Source organism: Prionailurus viverrinus, chromosome B2 (assembly GCF_022837055.1).
Source record: "Prionailurus viverrinus isolate Anna chromosome B2, UM_Priviv_1.0, whole genome shotgun sequence".
NCBI lineage: Eukaryota > Metazoa > Chordata > Mammalia > Carnivora > Felidae > Prionailurus > Prionailurus viverrinus.
Genome location: NC_062565.1, coordinates 4,417,903 through 4,436,446, shown reverse-complemented (window position 1 = coordinate 4,436,446; position 18,544 = coordinate 4,417,903). Strand labels below are relative to the sequence as shown.

The 18,544-nt window shown below is 44.2% G+C and overlaps 1 protein-coding gene across 2 annotated transcripts in view; it reads right to left on the bottom strand.

The window, feature by feature from the left end:
- The window catches only part of LOC125165218 (cytidine monophosphate-N-acetylneuraminic acid hydroxylase), a 127,998-nt gene extending 110,628 nt beyond the window's left edge, over positions 1-17,370 (bottom strand). The window contains exon 1 of one of the 2 annotated variants that reach the window (XM_047857810.1): positions 17,223-17,370. The gene's annotated coding sequence lies outside the window, so the exon portion shown is untranslated. Of the gene's footprint in view, positions 1-4,083; positions 4,130-17,222 lie in introns of those variants that run through there. The other variant, XM_047857809.1, reaches the window with a different exon arrangement.
- Positions 17,371-18,544: the final 1,174 nt, after the last annotated feature.

Here is an 18,544-nt window from a genome sequence, read left to right as displayed (position 1 = left end):
AGACCCAGAATCTGAAGCAGGCTCCAGGTTCCGTGCTGGTAGCACAGAGCCCAATGCGGGGCTTGAACCCACGAACCGTGAGATCATGACCTGAGCCTAAGGCAGACGCTTAACCACCTGAGCCACCCAGGTGCCCCTGGCAGAATTTTAAAGATGAGTAGTATTCAGTGTTGGTGGGCCCCCTGGGAGAGGTGTATGCTCATAATAAACACAGGAGTATAAAACAGTAGCTCGGCAGGGAAATTTGACAGTGTCTATCAAATCACAATAGAACTACCCTCTGGCAGAGCAACTCTACTTCTATTCCAGTTTAAGTTTGTTTTTAAAGCAATATTTTAGCACGGGTACAAAGAGATGTCTATTGCAACAAAATACTGGAAATACCAATGGAGGAATAAGTAAGTAAATTTTGGCATATTCTTCTATGAAATACTAGGCAACAGTTATGAATAAAGTAGATTTATAAGTGCCAATATAAATAGGGTTCTACAACATCGTTTTGTCCATTTATGTTGTTTTGGAGTGTGTAAAAAAATGCCTACTTATGATTACCTTGGTTTAAAATTAACATCAAGTTTCTTTTAATCTTTTTTTTAGTTTATTTATTTATTTTGAGAGAGAGAGAGAACGTGAGTAGGGGAGGGGCAGAGGGAGAGGGAGAGAGAGAATCCCAAACAGGCTCCATGCTGTCGGCACAGAGCCCAACATGGGGCTCGATACCATGAACTGTGAGGTCATGATCATGACCTGAGCCGAAATCAGGTCAGATGCTTAACTGACTGAGCCACCCAGGCACCCCAGCATCAAACTTCTTAATGCTCCAAAATTGTACCACATGCAGATAGTAATATATAGTCGTTTGCCAGCCGGTGAGGCTCAGAATAGATCAATTACATTGGAATCCCCAGAGCGTCTTAGAATCTAGAATCTAGGACATCATAGCTACTCAGCACTGTTTAATAAATTAACAAAACAGGCTAGCAGTTCCAAGGCTCCTTCTGGTTCTAGTTCTTTGATTCTAACTGGAGGAACACTGTCCTTTTGAATAAAATGGTGACAACAATGCCCACCTCACAGTGCTGCTGCGATGACAAATAAATCCTAGCAACTGTTGTATTGTCAGACTTCACTGGATAAAAATGACTTTTCTGTCAAGTTCAGAGACACACTAGATGTTTCAGAGAGACTTTTTCAATGTGTTTGGAGGAGGCGGGGGGAGGTGTGAAGGAGGGGACGGGAGAGAGGGTCAAACATTAAAAATACTACCATAGATGAGGGTGAAGAGGGGGATGATGGCAAGAGCCGAGCCCAGACGTGAGGCATGGTCAAAAGTAACCGTAATAGCGGGCGCCTGGGTGGCTCAGTGGGTTAAGCATCCGGCTTTGGCTCATGTCATGAGCTCAGGTCATGATCTCACCATTCATGGGTTCACGCCCTGCATTGGGCTCTGCCCAATCCCAAGCAGGGGAGCCTGCTTGGGATTCTCTCTCCTTCTCTCTCTCTCTCTCTCTCTCTCTCTCTGCCCCCCCCCCGACACATGGGTGTGCATGCTCTAAAATAAAATTTTTAAAAAGGTAACAGAAAAAAAAGTAACAGTCATAGGAAGGGCGTTATACTTTTAAAAGCTTTGAGCATGTACACTAACGGGAAACTCCTGGAAACCCTTGATTGGAGAAAGTACACAAGCAGGAAACTGCTGAAGTTGGGAGTGGCTCCAGAGAAGTTCCATTCTGGTCCCTGACCTTGATCACAATTGATGGGAAACTAGGCTTTCAATCTCACTGAAGCAGAGAGAGTGTGAGTACCGGTTGTTAGTTTCCCAGAGCTGCCCAAACAAGTTCAAGTTTAACCGGGTGGCTTAAAATCACAGAAATGTAATCCCTCATGGTTCTAGAGGCCAGGAGTCTGAAATCAAGGTGCCTGCAGAGCTGCTTCCTGCTGGGAGTGTGAAGGAGCGTACGTGTCTTTCTCCTAGCTTCTGCAGATGCATCACCTCGGGCTCCTGCTCTGTGGTCACCTTCATTCCGTGTCTCTCCTCTGTGTCTTTTCCTGTGGCTCTGCCTTTGTCTTTTCCTCTTGCTGTAAAGGCACCTGCTATTGGATCAGGGTCTACCTACGTAATCCAGGATGATCTCCTCTTAAGATCCTTAATTACATCAGGGCGTCTGGGTGGCTCCATGGGTTAAGCATCCAACTTGGTATCAGCTAAGATCATACTGTCAAGGTTTGTGAGTTCGAGCCCCATGTTGGGCTCCACTCTGACAGAGCAGAGCCTCCTTGGGATTCTCTCTCTCCCTCTCTCTCTCTCTCTGTTCCTTCTCCACTCATGCTCTCTCTCTCACAATAAATAAATAAACTTAAAAAAAATCCCTAATTATATCCAAAAGGTCCTCTTCCTATATTAGGTCACATTTGGAGGCTCCAGATAGACATATCTCGTGGGGGCAGGGCAACTGCCAACCTCCCACAGCTTGCTCGTGCGGTTTTGGCATTGGAAGAAGGCTACTACAACAGAAATATAAGCCGAAGGGAAGTAAAAGCTAAAAATAAAAAATGTAAAGTTTCCTGGGCAGTTTCAAACCAGCAGATGTAAGTGGCTTGTGGTATCATCGTCACCACTTTCTGGCAGCCTCTTTAAAAACTGACCCAAGCCAGGAACATTGCTGAAATGGTCAGCACATACTTAATCGCTAAAGCTGATCACCTTCCCAATTTCTTCCCGTGGAATTTAAAAAAAATACTCTCAATTGTCATTTATGGACATATATAATTATGTGAGAGACAAAAGCATAAATAAGGAGCCTAACAGAGTCTGAGGTACCATGTACTAAATTTAGATTCTGTTTCCAGTAAGGTGATGGGCTAACCACCTGAATGAATCCTCTTGTTAAAAACAACTAAAAATCTGACCATCTTAAGAGTCAATGAGCTGTCATGAACGTAAGGAATTCTCAAATCAGACACTGATTGCAGACAAGACTGTAGCCAGCCATTTCCCCCAAATAAGGAGGCGGGGTGGGGGAGGGAACACATAGAGGTTTGCATTCATGGCCTCCAATGGCTCCAGAGACACAGCCCAAAGAGCCTGTCAAGTTGGGGAGTCTAATTGGGATCTTCCCCCCAAAAGTGATCCCAGTGGGTGAAACCCACTGAGCCCTGGGTGGCTCAGCAGGTCATGATCTCACAGCCCGGAGCCTGCTTCCAATTCTGTGTCTCCCTCTCTCTCTCTCTCTCTCTGCCCCTTCCCCACTCATGCTCTCTCAAAAAAAAAATAAATAAACATTAAAAAAAATTTTTTTATTTAAAAATACACATTAAAAAATTACATTAAAAAAAGAATGAATGTAGAAATAAACTGCTTTTCTCCTCAATCCCCCACTCCTCCCATCCCAAGCCCAGTTCCAGGAGACAGGAAAATCTATTAGTTCAAATCTTAATTTTAAGTGGACGGGAGAAAAAAAGTACAACCTGGCCACCATGAGTGTTTTCAGCCTGAATTCACACTAGCGAGGGGCACTGGACAAACCTCTTGCCATTTAGTTGAGTAGCTCCCATAAACCTGGAAAAAGCAAGTGCTGATCCCGTCTGCAAGGCTCCACTTCTAGCTCAGCTAATGGTAATTTGTGCAGGCAAAGTTCCAAAGCATCAGCAGCTCACAGCATGGGAAATTCAGAAATTCCATAATCTTACAGTTAATTCCATTCTCTGTGCCTGAGGCTTGAAATATGTCTTTGTATACTCATGCCCACGTAATGTCTGTATAAAGGAGATCTCAAACTCTAACCAAGAGAACACTGACCTAGCCGTATAAGCAACAAAGCATGTGCTAAGCAACAAATATTGCCAAAGTGAGTCATTTCATAAAGATAAGAGGACCAATTAGTCAGAAACCATACTTTTAAATTTACATGCACTAAGAGCCTCAGGATATACTGCCAAAACTGTAAGGAGTCACAGGCGAATTCAAAACCCCAGATTTTTAAATACTCTCAGTAACTGATTGAAGAGGCGGATAAAAATGTATTTTAATTCGTCCGGAGGGCGCAGGCGCAGCAGGCACGCCAACAAGTGATGCCGGCTCACCTGTGGGGACTCCTGGGGACTCAGGGAGGGTTTCCGGAGGCCCAGGGAGGTCTCCGGACTCCACCTGGGGGCGCAGGGCTGCAGGAGGGAGGCTGCGGACGGAGGGGCTCCAGGGAGAGGCGCCAGAGTCAAGGGAACCCAAAGGAGCATCCACCGGAGGAGCCGGCCGGGAACCACCACGTGGGAAGGGGAGTCACCTGCCCTGGGGGTGAGCAGGGACAACTCGAACTCCAGAAGCTTCCTCCGCGTCCCATTTCCTGGGGATAAGGGTCGCCCCCCCCCCCCCTTCCCACCGTGGCTCACACTGCGGGCGGCCTGGAGGCAGCTGGGAGCCCGCCCGGCACCCCCTCGTCACCCCCTCCGAGGCCCGCCAGTCCTGGAGTCGAGCGCCCCATGCGCCTGGGCAGGGCGCCGCGCTGTTCTGGCCTCCTGCCTCGCTCAGCGCCCTGTGCCCCGCCCCGTCCCCACATACCCTTCTCCCCTTGCTCCCTTGCTCCCTTGCTCCCCTCACCCTGCGCCCCTGCGCGCGCCCCCACCCCCTTACCCGTGCCCGCCCTCCACTGGCCCCACTCTGCCCCGGAAAGGGCAGTACCCTCCCTTAGAGAGAGAGAGAGAATGTTGTAGTGAGATGTATCCTGCTTCCAGACTGACTTGAGCCATTGTCAGGGAAATGGTAGCCCCCAAAGGTACCAATACATGTTGGGATATGTCAAAAGCAGATAAATTAGTAAGGATGAAGAGGGTTTGAATATCACAGTTACCAAACCTGACCTAATGGAGATTTTTTTACACGCACACAAATGGCCAATGAACGCATGAAAAAGTGCCCAACGTTATCATTAGTCAGCAGAGAGATAGAAATTAAAACAAAAAAAAAAATGAGTAGGAAGCAAAAGCATTAAGAATGACTCATGTATTTCTACTTCTGGCCAAGTTCCAATAACAGGGACCAAATTTACCTTCCTGTTTGAAATAACCAAAAAAAAAAAAAAAGAGAGAGAGAGAGAGATACAGGAATCACAACATACCATTCAACAACTGCAGAATATACCTGTTTTTTTTTCCTGCACACATGTAACAGTTATAATAACTGTTCATACATAGGCTTAATCTCAAATTTCAAAGGAATAATGTAGAGATACAAGATTGTATATATCATAATAAAACTAAACTCAGAACCAAAAACAAATGGTAACTACTAAAATTCATCATTGGAAATTAAGCAATATATATTAATATGATATATTGGGTCAAAAATAAATCATAAGAGATCAGAAATTAGAACTAAATACTAACGAAAACATACATATCAAACTTGAGGGACTCTTTTGAAGCAGTATTTAGAGGGAAACACAGACATTAGAAAAGAAGGAAATCTGAAATTTAACGAGCCAAATATTAATTCCAAGTACTGTACTTAGAAAAGAACGACAAAATAAAATAAAGAAAAAGGAAGTAAGAAAGAGTGGGATTTTATAAAAAAGAAAACATACAATAGAGACCTATTCAAAATCATCTATTCAAGAGGTAGTTCTTTGAAAAGGCCAAAACAAAATAAAAATACCTCTAGTGATATTACTGGCCAAGGAAAAAATAAAGAGAAAGCCCATGAGTCACCACTGTCAGGAAGAAGAGACTGTACTGTAGTCCTGCAGACATTAAAATAAAATAATAGTACTAAAATCTTTGTGCCAATAAACATAAATATGTAGATGAAATGGATAAAATACTAGCAGAGTATCAACTCCAGTATATCCCATCAAAATTCAACTATATAATATCAATCAAAACCCTACATAAATAGCAACCCTAAAATATCCCGGGTCGGAAGTCTCAGTTGTTAACATGTCATTTCTCCCCACGTTGACTTCTTGACGCAACAGGTTCAGTGCATTTCCAATGAATCTCACTAGAAGTTTTGTGGAGAAATTGACAAGTTTATTCTGGGACTCGTATGGAAATACAAAGGACCTAAACAGCCAAAGAAATCTTGAAAAAGAAGAAAGTTGGAAGACTTCGACTACCTGACTTCAGAGCTTATTATAAAACTACAGGACGAAGATAATGCGGTGTTGGCAAAGGATTGAAAAATTAGATTGCGGTAGAATACAACCCGTTTGAAAACATAGACCACGGTGAGATACCACCTCACCCCTGTCAGAATGGCTAAAATCAAGCACTCCGAAAACAACCAGGGTTGGCAAGGATGTGGATAAAGAGGAACCCTCAGGCACTGTTGGTGGGAATGCAAACTGGTGCGGTCACTCTGTACAACCGAGTGGAGGTTCCTCAAAAAGTTAAAGCTGAAAATAGAACAACCCTGTAACCCAGGAATCACACTACTGGGCAACCACCCAAAGAATACGAAGACAGTCATTCAGTGGGATACATGCAGCCCTCTGTTTCTAGCGGCATTATCTCCAATAGCCAAACTATGGAAGCAGCCCAAGTGTCCACTGACTGATGAATGGACAAAGGTGTGGATACACGCACAACGCAGTATTATCCAGCCATAGGAAAGAATGAGATCCTGCCATTGGGCCACGACGTGGACGAAGCTAGGGTATATTATGCTAAGCAAAATAAGCCAGGCAACGAAAGGCAAATGCCATATGATTTCATTCATACGTGGAATTTAAGGAGCGAAACGAATGAACAAAGGAACAAAAAAAAAGACCAAAAACCAAACTCTTAACTAGATAGAATAAGCTGACAGTCACCAGAGGGGAGGTGGGTGGGGGGATGGGTGAAATGGGGGATGGGGATTAGGCATCCCCTGACCATGAGGTGCGCCGGGTAATACACGAATTGTTGAATCACTACATTGTACTTCTGAAACCGATATAACACTGTATGTTAACTATGCTGGAATTACAATTTTTTTAAATGAATAAAAAAGAAAAATATTTTTAAGATGGAACAATGAAAACGAAACAAAGAACAGAAGCCCTTTGTTGTTTTTCCAACAATGGTTCTAGAACAACTGGATGTTCATATGGGAAAGAGATTAATCTCTACATCGCACGATACACAACAATCTGCGATAAACTTAAACACAAAACTATAAAGCTTTTGGAGGAAAGCGTGAAGAGCAAACGCATGACTCGGAGGTATACAGGATTTCTTAAAATTGATACAGAAAGCATTACCCTAAAAAAGACATTAATAAACTAAGCGGCACCAAAATTTTGTTAAACTTCTGCTTAACAAAAGACATCGTCGAGAAAATGAACAGGCATGCTAAGGACGGGGAGAACACATTTGCAAATCACACATCTGATGGAAAACTCCTGCCCACAAATACACAAGGCAAGAATTCCTGTAACTCAAGAACAAAAAGGTGGACAACCCAATTTTTTACAAACGCAAAAGTTTTGAACGTTTCATCAAAGAGATAAACACACGCCAATGAGCACGTGAAAAAGTGCCCCGAATCATCACTAGATGAGGACATGTAAATTAAAACCGAAAATAAGTAGGAAACAAAAGCACCAAAAATGACTCCTGTATTTCTACTTCTCGCCAAGATGGAGGAGGGACCAGATCTACCCCCTCTGTTGAAACAACCCAAAAAAAGGGGGGCGGGAATGAAATACATGAAAGAACAGTGCTCAGACAAATCAGACAACAAAAACCAAAGATCTCCAAGCGACAAGTGAACAGGGGCGCCTGGGTGGCCCAGTCGGTTAAACATCCGACTTTAGCACAGGTCATGATCTCACAGTTCGTGGGTTCAAGCCCCTCGGTGCACCACCCACTTCAGATCCTCTGGCTCCCTCTGTCTTTCTGCCCCTCCCTTGCTCGTGTTCTCTGAAAAATAAATAAAACATTAAAAAAGAAAGAAAGGAAAAAAGAAAGAAACAAGTAAACAAATGAGGTGAGCAGAATGACTGCCCCCAGTTTAGTGGTTGGAGTTTCCAGGCCTCAGAGTGAGGAAGACACACGCTTCCAGAAGTCCTCCCAGTTGAGGAAATCACCGAGGGGCTGGAGAGTTTGAGGTAGTTAAGAGTTTGTCAACAGAGAAAGGAGACAAAACTGAAAAGAAACGCAGGTCTTTATTTGGGGTCCCAGGACTGCAATTCGGGGGAGAGCACGGATTCCAGAATAACCAGAAAAGCGACCCACTTGTGCAGGGAAAGCCAAGAGTTTTTATGAGAAAGAAGGAAGAGGTAATTACAAGATTGAGATAAAGAAGAGAGGGGAGGGGCGCCTGGGTGGCTCAGTCGGTTAAGCGGTTAAGCGTCTGACTTCGGCTCAGGTCATGATCTCGCGGTCTGTAGGTTCCAGCCCCATGTCGGGCTCTGTGCTGACAGCTCAGAGCCTGGAGCCTGTTTCATCCTGCATCTCCCTCTTTCTCTGACCCTCCCCTGTTCATGCTCTCTCTCTCTGTCTCAAAAATAAATAAATGTTAAAAAAAACAAAATTTAAAAAAAAAAGAAGAGAGGGGAAAAAAACCCTGCTAATTTAGTGCTGACCAGTTGAACCGATGGTGACTATCTTATTGATTACTGATCGGTGCTATCAACGACACGGTTCCTGCTAGATAATTAAGTTTCCTGTCCTCATATGCTCTGACTGTCGGTGAAATTTTATGAGCAACGTTTGTCATAACAATTGCTGCTTCCGGCCGAGTGGAGTTTCTAGACGCCAGCCAGGCTCAAGGCACCTCCGATGGAGTGAGGGCCGGCAGTGACAATCTGATGGGGTTTCCTGGTCTCCAGTTTGAAGGTCTCTGGGGATCCTGTGTCTCAACGAGCATTGTTGTGGCCATTTCTCTGAGGTTTATCTCAAGTCATCCAGCCTCAGTTTGCAGGGCTTTTCAGGGGGAAAAAAGGCAGTTTCGGTTCCCGGTGATTCCAAGTGATGAAAATGAGAAACCTTTGTTTGGAGAATCACAGTCAGATATTCGAGGAAACCAGAAGAATTCGGGACCCAGCCCAGTTTTATAGGCAAACAGCAAACACTCAGAGACCGTCAGAACTAGAAGCTAACATCCACAACACGGTGTTACAGAAACAATGTTTTTTTTCTCTAAAATCACCCTGGTCTCCAGCAAGGAGAACTAAAGTAAGATGAATTTGTTTGTAAAATAAGTCCAGTTTTAGCCAAACTTGGCCTAATTATTTACATAAGGACAGCAAGAATAGGGGTGGACCACATAGACTCTTTAAAACCTGCCTTACTGGAACTTTTCATAAAGAATCTCTAGATTGAACTTTTAATAGCCTCTCAAGGCCAGAAGCCAAGCCAGATTCTTGCCAACAGATTTGCCTGAAATACCTACAGATCTGGGTTACTTCCTCCTCTCTTCTCAACGTCCCCCAAAGATCCTGAGTTTCCTGGGCCTGCCAGGAAGTGACCTTCCTTGCTCCCCTGGTAAGGCTGCTGGGAACCCTGTAAATTAGGGGACAGGGCTGATTTTTTTTTCAAAGGGGCTTTATTGGCCCCATCAAGCCAACCCTAGTTCCTTAAATCTGTCTGTTGGTATCTGAGTCTATGGATGTCTTCTCAAATATAACCTTCCAGTCAAAGCCTTGCTGGTACAACCTTGTTTCCAATCCTATCCTGTTACGAGGAGAAGCTTATGCAAATAACTCCAATTTGCATGAAAATAAAAGTACTCACTGAGAGTTTCCCCATTCCGGAGGAACCAGGGAGAAAAATATGTTTCATATTTATTTATAAAGATATATTAAAAAAATTTTTAACGTTTATTTTGAGAGAGAGAGAGAGAGAACTCAGGTGCCTGTGCAAGTAGGGGAGGGGCGGAGAGAGAGGGAGAGAGGGAATCCCAAGCGGGCTCTGCATTGTCAACACAGAGTCTGACGCAGGGCTTGATTCCAGGGACCGTGAGATCATGACCTGAACTGAAATCAACAATCAGACGCTTAACTGACGGAGCCACCCAGGCACCCCCATTTTGCCAAATTTCTAAAAGCCATAGATACTTTAAGAGAAAACGTTTTCTTAAATCTGGAAGAACAAACATTAGGGAACAGAATGTTTCAAATAAGGGTCATATAATCACCTTCCTCAATTCATTCAGCCCCATCTCATTAATGCTTATTCTGTTGGAATCCAGTCTTCACTCCAGGCCCAGAAACTCTTACCCAGTTTAGTTTCATAATCTTAAGGGTGTCAGAAACCTGCATTTGTCAAAAGTCCTCTCCATGAATCCCCTTAAGAGGAAATACATTTGTAAGAGCATCAAAGTAAAACAACAGCTGTAAATGACAGAAGACTGAAAACCTGGCTATGGCTAAAGATCTGATGAGAGTTTATTACAATGCAATCGACAAAGGAAATTTGGTTATTTCTGTGACACACAACAGTTCCGTAAGTAGAATTACAAGTGATAACATTATGCCGGGACATAGGAAAACTTTAGGAACTTCATATAATTTCTGGAATAGTTATATTAATAACATTCCCTCCTAACAATATAGCCTAAGAAAGTTTATTATCACTAATGACAATGCTTCCCTTGTAATTGAACATACCAAGTAAATGAGTCTCATTAGTCAAAAAGACTTCATTTAGAATTTCAATTGGGGGAAGCTTGTCAAAAATATCAGAAGGTTTTTAAGACACATTTTTTTAATGTTTATTCATTTTGGGGAGAGACAGCACGCAAGAGGGGGAGAGGCAGAGAGAGAGGGAGACACAGAATCCGAAGCAGGCTCCAGGCTCTGAGCTGTCAGCACAAAGCCCAATGTGGGGCTCGAACTCATGGACCGTGAGATCATGACCTGAGCTGAAGTCGGATGCTTAACCGACTGAGCCACCCAGGCGTCCCATACCAGTGTTCTTTAGATGGCAGATATATGAATACGCTGAATATTGTTAAAAACCATATGTCTCCTCATAGCAAATTTCTCATCATGGCACAGAACCTATTTACTAACAGATCCCAAATCTTTCGTTTCTAAGAGGAAGTCAAAAGCAGATAAATCTATGGCTATTAATTAATGTTTCTGTATTTTATCTTATTTGGAAAGATCTAAATATTTAATGACTATCTGTCACTTTATTTAAATGAGCAAAACGAAGGTTTTAAGTTACCTACCCCCCCCAAAAAAATTGGGGAAACTATTTAAGTAGACCTAAATATTATTGAAAAGTTCAATTATAAACTTTTATCTTACTTCATTAATTCACTTGGTCTTCATCATTATGTTTAGATCAGTCATGAAAATTTCATGAGATGCTAAATAGCTGACCATCATCTCTAAGTTCTCTTCCTGGCTGACAAATTCTACGACAGGGATAACACGAGCTTATTTGACTTTTAGTAAACCTAAGTAGAATAAAACTATTATATTTAATGTGAACAGCTCTAAAAACACAACCGTTTTAATTAAATGATCTTCCGTTCAGTGGTTTGATTTTTTTGGTTGCTTTTTGTTTTGTTCTGTTTTGTTCTTTGGGGGCCCTTGCTAGGGAAGCCGTGCACCTGCCCGTGGTGCGGCAGGAGTCTGCTGGGAGGCCCAGGCCCCTGCTGCACCCCCGGCCCCCTGAGCAACTGTCCTTGCCCCGGGCAGAGCCCACTTTTGAGCCTTTCCACACTCACCCTGGGACGTCCTTAAAACCAGGCCAGACCCGGCCACACGATGACCGTCAACCACAGCTGCTCCTGGAAACGTCTTTCTTGAAACACACACACGCGTAATGTCCCGCATTGACTATTTCCTCTCCCCTGGGCACGGGGAGGTGTGCAGAGACCCTGTCAGCAGTCCTCCTACCCTCTCCCACCCCAGCCCACCCTTCCGTCCCCACCCGTCTATCCCCACGCAACCCATCTGAACGAACCGCTGTGTCATTTCTATCTTTCGGTCACACGACCACTACAACCAGCCATAAGCCTATGGCTTGTGTCATCATGGGGCACCTGCTCCCCCGAGAAACCACGCCATAATCCACCAACCTATCAACCCCTTCGCCACCTGCCTATCAATTATATTTGAAAAGATAACAGGTATTGAGGACTTTTGATAAGCCAGGTGTGTTCTTACAGTTTACATGTATTTTATCATGCAATCCTAAAAGCAACTCTAGGTAGAAGGTGTTAGTATGGTTGCTTTACAGATGAGAAAAGTGAGACACAGAGCATATGACACGGCCACTGTTGCTAAGAGTGAGGTCATTCTTTATGCATTAACATGACTGGCCATCTTTCCACTGTGCCTCCATCATGATGGTTAAGATCCCAAGGTTTAGGGGCGCCTGGGTGGCGCAGTCGGTTAAGCGTCCGACTTCAGCCAGGTCACGATCTCGCGGTCCGTGAGTTCGAGCCCCGCATAGGGCTCTGGGCTGATGGCTCGGAGCCTGGAGCCTGTTTCCGATTCTGTGTCTCCCTCTCTCTCTGCCCCTCCCCCGTTCATGCTCTGTCTCTCTCTGTCCCAAAAATAAAAAATAAAAAACGTTGAAAAAAAATTAAAAAAAAAAAAAAGATCCCAAGGTTTAGAACTGGGGGGCAGCGGGTGGGGAAGAGAGCTGGTTCAAATCTGCCTCCTCCCCTTATGCAGTAAATGAACTTCATGTCTGAGTTTCACTTTACACATCTGTGAGCAAAATAATAATGCTCACTCTACACAGTCACACACCACATTTGTTGAGTAAATGGTTGTTATGGCCATAATTATCTCTATAACACCTCCCAGCAAACCTAGTGGTTGCCCTACAAATGTTTGCTATGTGGTTTGTGGCACATAGAAACTAAAACATTTAGGGGCGCCTGGGTGGCTCAGTCGGTTAGGTGTCCGGCTTCGGCTCAGGTCGTGACCTCGCGGTCTGTGAGTTCGAGCCCCGCGTCGGGCTCTGTGCCGACAGCTCGGAGCCCGGAGCCCGCTTCGGATTCTGGGTCTCCCCACTCTCTGTCCTTCCCCTGCTCATGCTCTGTCTCTCTCTGTCTCTCAATAATAAATGTTTAAAAAAATTTAAGAAGCTAAAACATTTACCATCACACCATACTGTCTCTGACCTCAGGTAAACTGAATAAATCCCCCTCCTTGCTGGGGTAAAGTATTTCAAGACACAGGTCCCCAAAACAAAGAGGACCTCTTATTAAAAACTTATCATAAATTACTTTGTGTGCTTTCTACCCTGGCTTCTACGAGCAAAACAAATGGAATGTCTTAGCCACTCAAGAAAGAGTAAGCAACGTGATCACATTTTTCTTAAGTATTTTATACAGTGTCCCAGATCCCCGTTGGGTCTGGCCATACAGCTCACTAAATTACAGAGCCTTGGAGTGGGTGGGGCGTCTCCGGCTCTAGTCCTTGACTCCAAATCCATTTTCCAAAATTGATTTATGTCTAATCGGCATGACCTATTTGACTGTGTGTATGACTCAGTAGATCATGAGACTTTAAAAACAAACAAACCCTCAGAATTTTAGATGTCAAAACATGTAATACTCTTCAATTTAGGAACCCTAGTTGCAAAAGTCCTCTCATTACCTTAAGAAATTGGGGGGGCGCCTGGGTGGCGCAGTCGGTTAAGCGTCCGACTTCAGCCAGGTCACGATCTCGCGGTCCGGGAGTTCGAGCCCCGCGTCAGGCTCTGGGCTGATGGCTCAGAGCCTGGAGCCAGTTTCAGATTCTGTGTCTCCCTCTCTCTCTGCCCCTCCCCCGTTCATGCTCTGCCTCTCTCTGTCCCAAAAATAAATAAACGTTGAAAAAAAAATTAAAAAAAAAAAAAAAAAAAAAAAAAAAAAAAAAGAAATTGGGTATTTGTGGGGCGCCTGGGTGGCTCAGTCAGTTGAGTATCTGACTTCAGCTCAGGTCATGATCTCGCGGTTTGTGGGTTCAGGCCCCATGTCGGGCTCTGTGCTGACAGCTCAGAGCCTGGAGCCTGCTTCGGATTCTGTGTCTCCCTCTCTCTCTGCCCCTCCCCTGCTCATACTCTGCCTCTGTCTCTCAATAATAAGTAAACATTTAAAAATATATAAAAAGTACCAAAAAAAGAAAAGAAATTCGGTATTTGTGATCACACAAGCAAGGTTATTAGACACAAAGGGAAAAAAAGCTTTTCTTGAAGATTTCTATATTGTAAAAGCACATACATATTCATCATAAAAGGAAAAGTCTCCAGGAGCATGTAAGCATGCTTTATCCCTCTCATCCTAACCCCCGGGGGCAGTCACTGATGGCAGTGTGGTATTTCTCTTATGAGAAACAGACTTAATTTGATCTACCCCCTTCTCTTATGAGTTTGACGTACATAGCCAACTGAAAGTTATAGCCACTCTCTTTTTTTAAGTTTTCTCCTACAGAGGGGCGCCTGGGTGGCTCAGTCGGTTGAGCATCCGACTTCGACTCAGGTCGTGATCTCACGGTTCGTGAGTTCGAGCCCCACATCGAGCTCTGTGCGGACAGCTCAGAGTCTGGAGCCTGCTTCTAGGTCTCCCTCTCTCTCTGCCCCTCCCCCAGTCATGCTCTGTCTCTCTCTCAAAAATAAATAAACATTAAAAAAATTTTTTTTAATTTTCTACTATGTAGAAACTCAAACACACACCAAAGTAAATAAAATAATATAATGGCATCCCATATGCCCATCACTCAGCCCAACAACCATCAACCCACAGCCCACCCACGCTCCATCCAGACTCCCATCCGCTTCCCTCCGTCCACTATTTGGAAGCAAATCCCTTACATCACACACTTGCGTTTACCTCTGCATCTCTGTAAGGAATGACCTTTTTTAAGATGAAGCCATATGCCAGTATCACGTCCAAAACATTACTTATTATTAAATATCCAGTATTCCAATTTTTACTTGTCTCCTGTCATAAATGGAGGTTTCGTTAGCATTAAAAAGTTCACCATCTAAACAAGCTTCCCACCTTACGACTGGTTGCTAGAACTTTAAGGTCTCTCCATGAATAGACTCCCTTCAGTCTCTCTTTTTCCCCTTAACAATTTATTGGTAGAAGAAACCAAGTGGCTTGACCCTCCAAATTTTTCACAGTCTGGATTTTGCAGATCGCATCCCTGTGGTATGATTTAATATGTCCCTTGGACTTACTTCCTTTAGATGTCTTTAGAGGCTTGTTCAGATTCAGATTCAATTTCTTTTACAAGAGCTTTGCTTGTAATGTTTAGTTTCTTCTATCAGGAGGACTGTGATGTCAAGCACTAGTGTTCTTTTCTTCATATTTTTTAAAGGAATTTAATATACTAATTTTTATAAGAATTTAATATACTAATGTACATGATGAATCATCAAGAAGGAAGGCATACGGTGTTCCACATTCCCCAAACTTACTGAAGATTAAAATAGTTTTTTGGCAGAATATTTATTAGACAATATTTAGCATAACCTGCTTTGAGACATGTTGTCCTATATTAATTGATGAAAGATTTTCACCCTACAGAAAAGTCAGACTTTCTTGTTTGTGAGGTTTAAAACCACTGATGCTCAACACTGTGACCCATTATTTCATTAGGGGCTTGCAAGATGGCCTGATTCTACCATTCCCGTTTCATGCATTAATTGGAATCCTTTCGTAAGTTAAATTTCCCTTTATGTACCACTTAGTTACTCAGTTGTACAGTTTATCAAGGAAAGGGAGGGTGGTGGCATCATTTTCCCCTAGCCTCCAATTTTTTTTTTAGTGTCATTTTGAACTCAGTGAGTTAAACATATTTGATGAGTTTGAATCCAATCAATTACCATTCTTTTTTTTTAAAACTAAAGTATAGTTGACAACAAATTTTATATTTGTTTCAAGGGTACGACATAGTGGTCTGGCGATTACATACATCACAAAATACCGTGATGAGTGTAGCCACCATCTCCAATAACAATCCTTTTTTCCCGTTACTATTCTTACTAATGCTCAAACTGACCCATTTGGCCAGCGGGAATCTCTTCATATTGGCCTTCGCGAGTCATTTTGTGATGATCCCAATGGCATTTGAGAGCTCCTTGCCTCTTCTAGGACAACACATTCCACATTCACATTGCACTTTCCTGCTCCAGACTCCCAATCAGCTATTTTTCCTAAAAAAGCCTTGGTTTCTTTTGTTGAGAGCGTGTCTGGAAGCCACAGTCCGGGTGCTAGAGATATGACTACTCTGAAAAGATGCCAATTTGCTCACAGCGTTTGGATGGTGTAAGGAATATTTGCAAACTATAAACAGTCCTAAACACACTTGATTATTTAAGATTGGATTATCCGGATCTCTTCTTCTAATTGTCCATCTGTGTCCTTTCTGAGGCCAGGAGTTTGAGAACCATAACCCCTTCTTCACCGGTCCCTGACCCAAAATCTGTAGTATGCTAGGTACTCAGAACATATTCAGTGAGTGAGAAAAATCAGGCTTTAGAGGCTGAAAGAAACTACCAAAAGTGAGTTTCAGAACTATGAGGAGAAATGGCAGCATAATTAGAATCGCTCCATAGCCGCTGGGGTCATGACTTCAACAGGTTCAGATTTGCTTGGATGGTTAAGTCCATGTATATTCGTATTAAAGAATCACTGCCTTACAGAGTATTCGCTAGTTTAAAAAGAGCACCGCCATGAAAATATGCCAGGTCTTAATTTGTTTCAGTTCCTCCTGACCCGAGCATCTGAGCCTGAGATCACTGTCCAGTGGAGACAATCAGGGCTGAGGTAAGGGCTGATGTGTGTGTCCCCAGGACCCAAAGGAAGGAGAGCCCGTCCCTCCCTGTTAGCGAAGGGCATTGGGCGGGCGGGGCGGGCACGGGTGGCAGGTTGGTTGGGAGACAGGAGGCCTCTGCTTAGTAGATGGGGAAGCACACAATGAACAAGTTGCAGATTGACCTCCCACAGTTCAGAGGCTTTGAATGGAAAAGGTAGGACCTGAAGCAGAGGCCCTGGCAGGAAGGCCAATAAGGTGACAGAGGTGGATGTGGCCGTTGTGGGGGGCGGGGAATGGTTGGGTGTAAAAACTAGGCCTTTCTTCCTCTGTCTCCCCAGGACGTCGGCATCTAACTCCCAGCTGACCTTGGCTCAGGTAAGCCCGTCCTGCTCCTGGAACAGGGGCTCGCTTACAGCGCTTTCTGTCTCTCTTTCTGGCCGCTGGCTTCTTTCTTGGGAGCCCTGAACTGGCCACACGGTGGACCAGACCATGAGGGTTTCTGCTTGCTAATGGGGAACACCCGACCCTGGTTACCTCCAACACACGAGGAAACAGCTGGCTCTCTGCAAACCGGGAGGCGCCTAGGAGAAGCAGCCTGGGAAATCGGCAGCACCGATTTCCCAGTGGGAGCTGGGATCGGGAGCTAACGGATCGGATCGGACCGCGTTCCTGGCAGGCACGGCTTTGTTGGGATGTTGCCGCTGGGATCAGCCACTTGTCAGAACCTCAGAGAGCTTGCTCCGCCCAGGTCCCGGAGGAGGAAGCTTCTGGAGTGAAAGGCAGCCCACTGGATTTCCTCTCCCACCCACACTACGTGAAACAGAGCCAAGTACAGTAGAACCTTGGACCGCCAGTAACTTGTTCTGAGTGTTCCGCAAGACAAGCAAACTTTTCTAATACACTTTAACTTGATAAACGAGCGATGTCTTGCACTACAAGTCGTACATGAAGCCGAACGTCACCTGATCACAACGGAGCCAATGGTTCTCTCTGTCTCTTGTCTCTCGCTCTCTCTCTCGGGGGTTGTGGGTGATCCTCTCCCGTGCTTGGATGCTCGATCTCAGGCCGTGGTGTTTGACAGAGATCAGTGACTTTTCAGAACGTTGGAAGGCGCTCACAATAGGCACTAGTGTATTTTTTGTCACTTCCAAGCACCTATGGACAGTCTTTTGCTTTTCCAGAAAGAGTGAGCTTAGGAACGCTTTGCTTCATTCTAGATCGGGCTGCCTGCGGATATAGACCCTTTCCTCCACTGCCTTATTGCCAGTTACATTAAATACCATCTATGATGAGAGTTTATTAATACTGTGCTGTAGTCAACATCCGTGCGAGCGTATACAATGGCCCCCATGCAGAGAAAGATTCCATTGAGCCAACAGATGGCAGTGATCCTGTTAGCATAGTGAAAGTTGTCCTACACAATAACCCTCCTCCCTCTTGTCTCCCTCACATCTGCCACGAAGGTTTTCAAAGGTAAGTTCAGGTTAATTTGTTTACTTTTCTTTATATTTTGCGTTTTACTATTTTATAGTATATTACAGCATTGTAATCATTTTTATATGAATATTTTTGGGTTGTGGAACAAGTCATCTGAGTCCCCTGCCCTTTTTTTTAAGTTTATTTACTTATCTTGAGAGAAACAGACTGTGAGCAGGGGAGGGGCAGAGAAAGAGGGAGAATCTCAAGAAGGCTCCGCTCTGTCCGCACAGAGCCCATGGGGGGCTTGAACTGACAAACCGTGAGATCGTGACTTGAGTCAAAGTCGGATGCTTAACCCACTGAACCACCCAAGTGCCCTGCCATTATTTCTTATGGAAAAATTCACTTTGAGACACAAGTGCTTTGGATTACGAGCA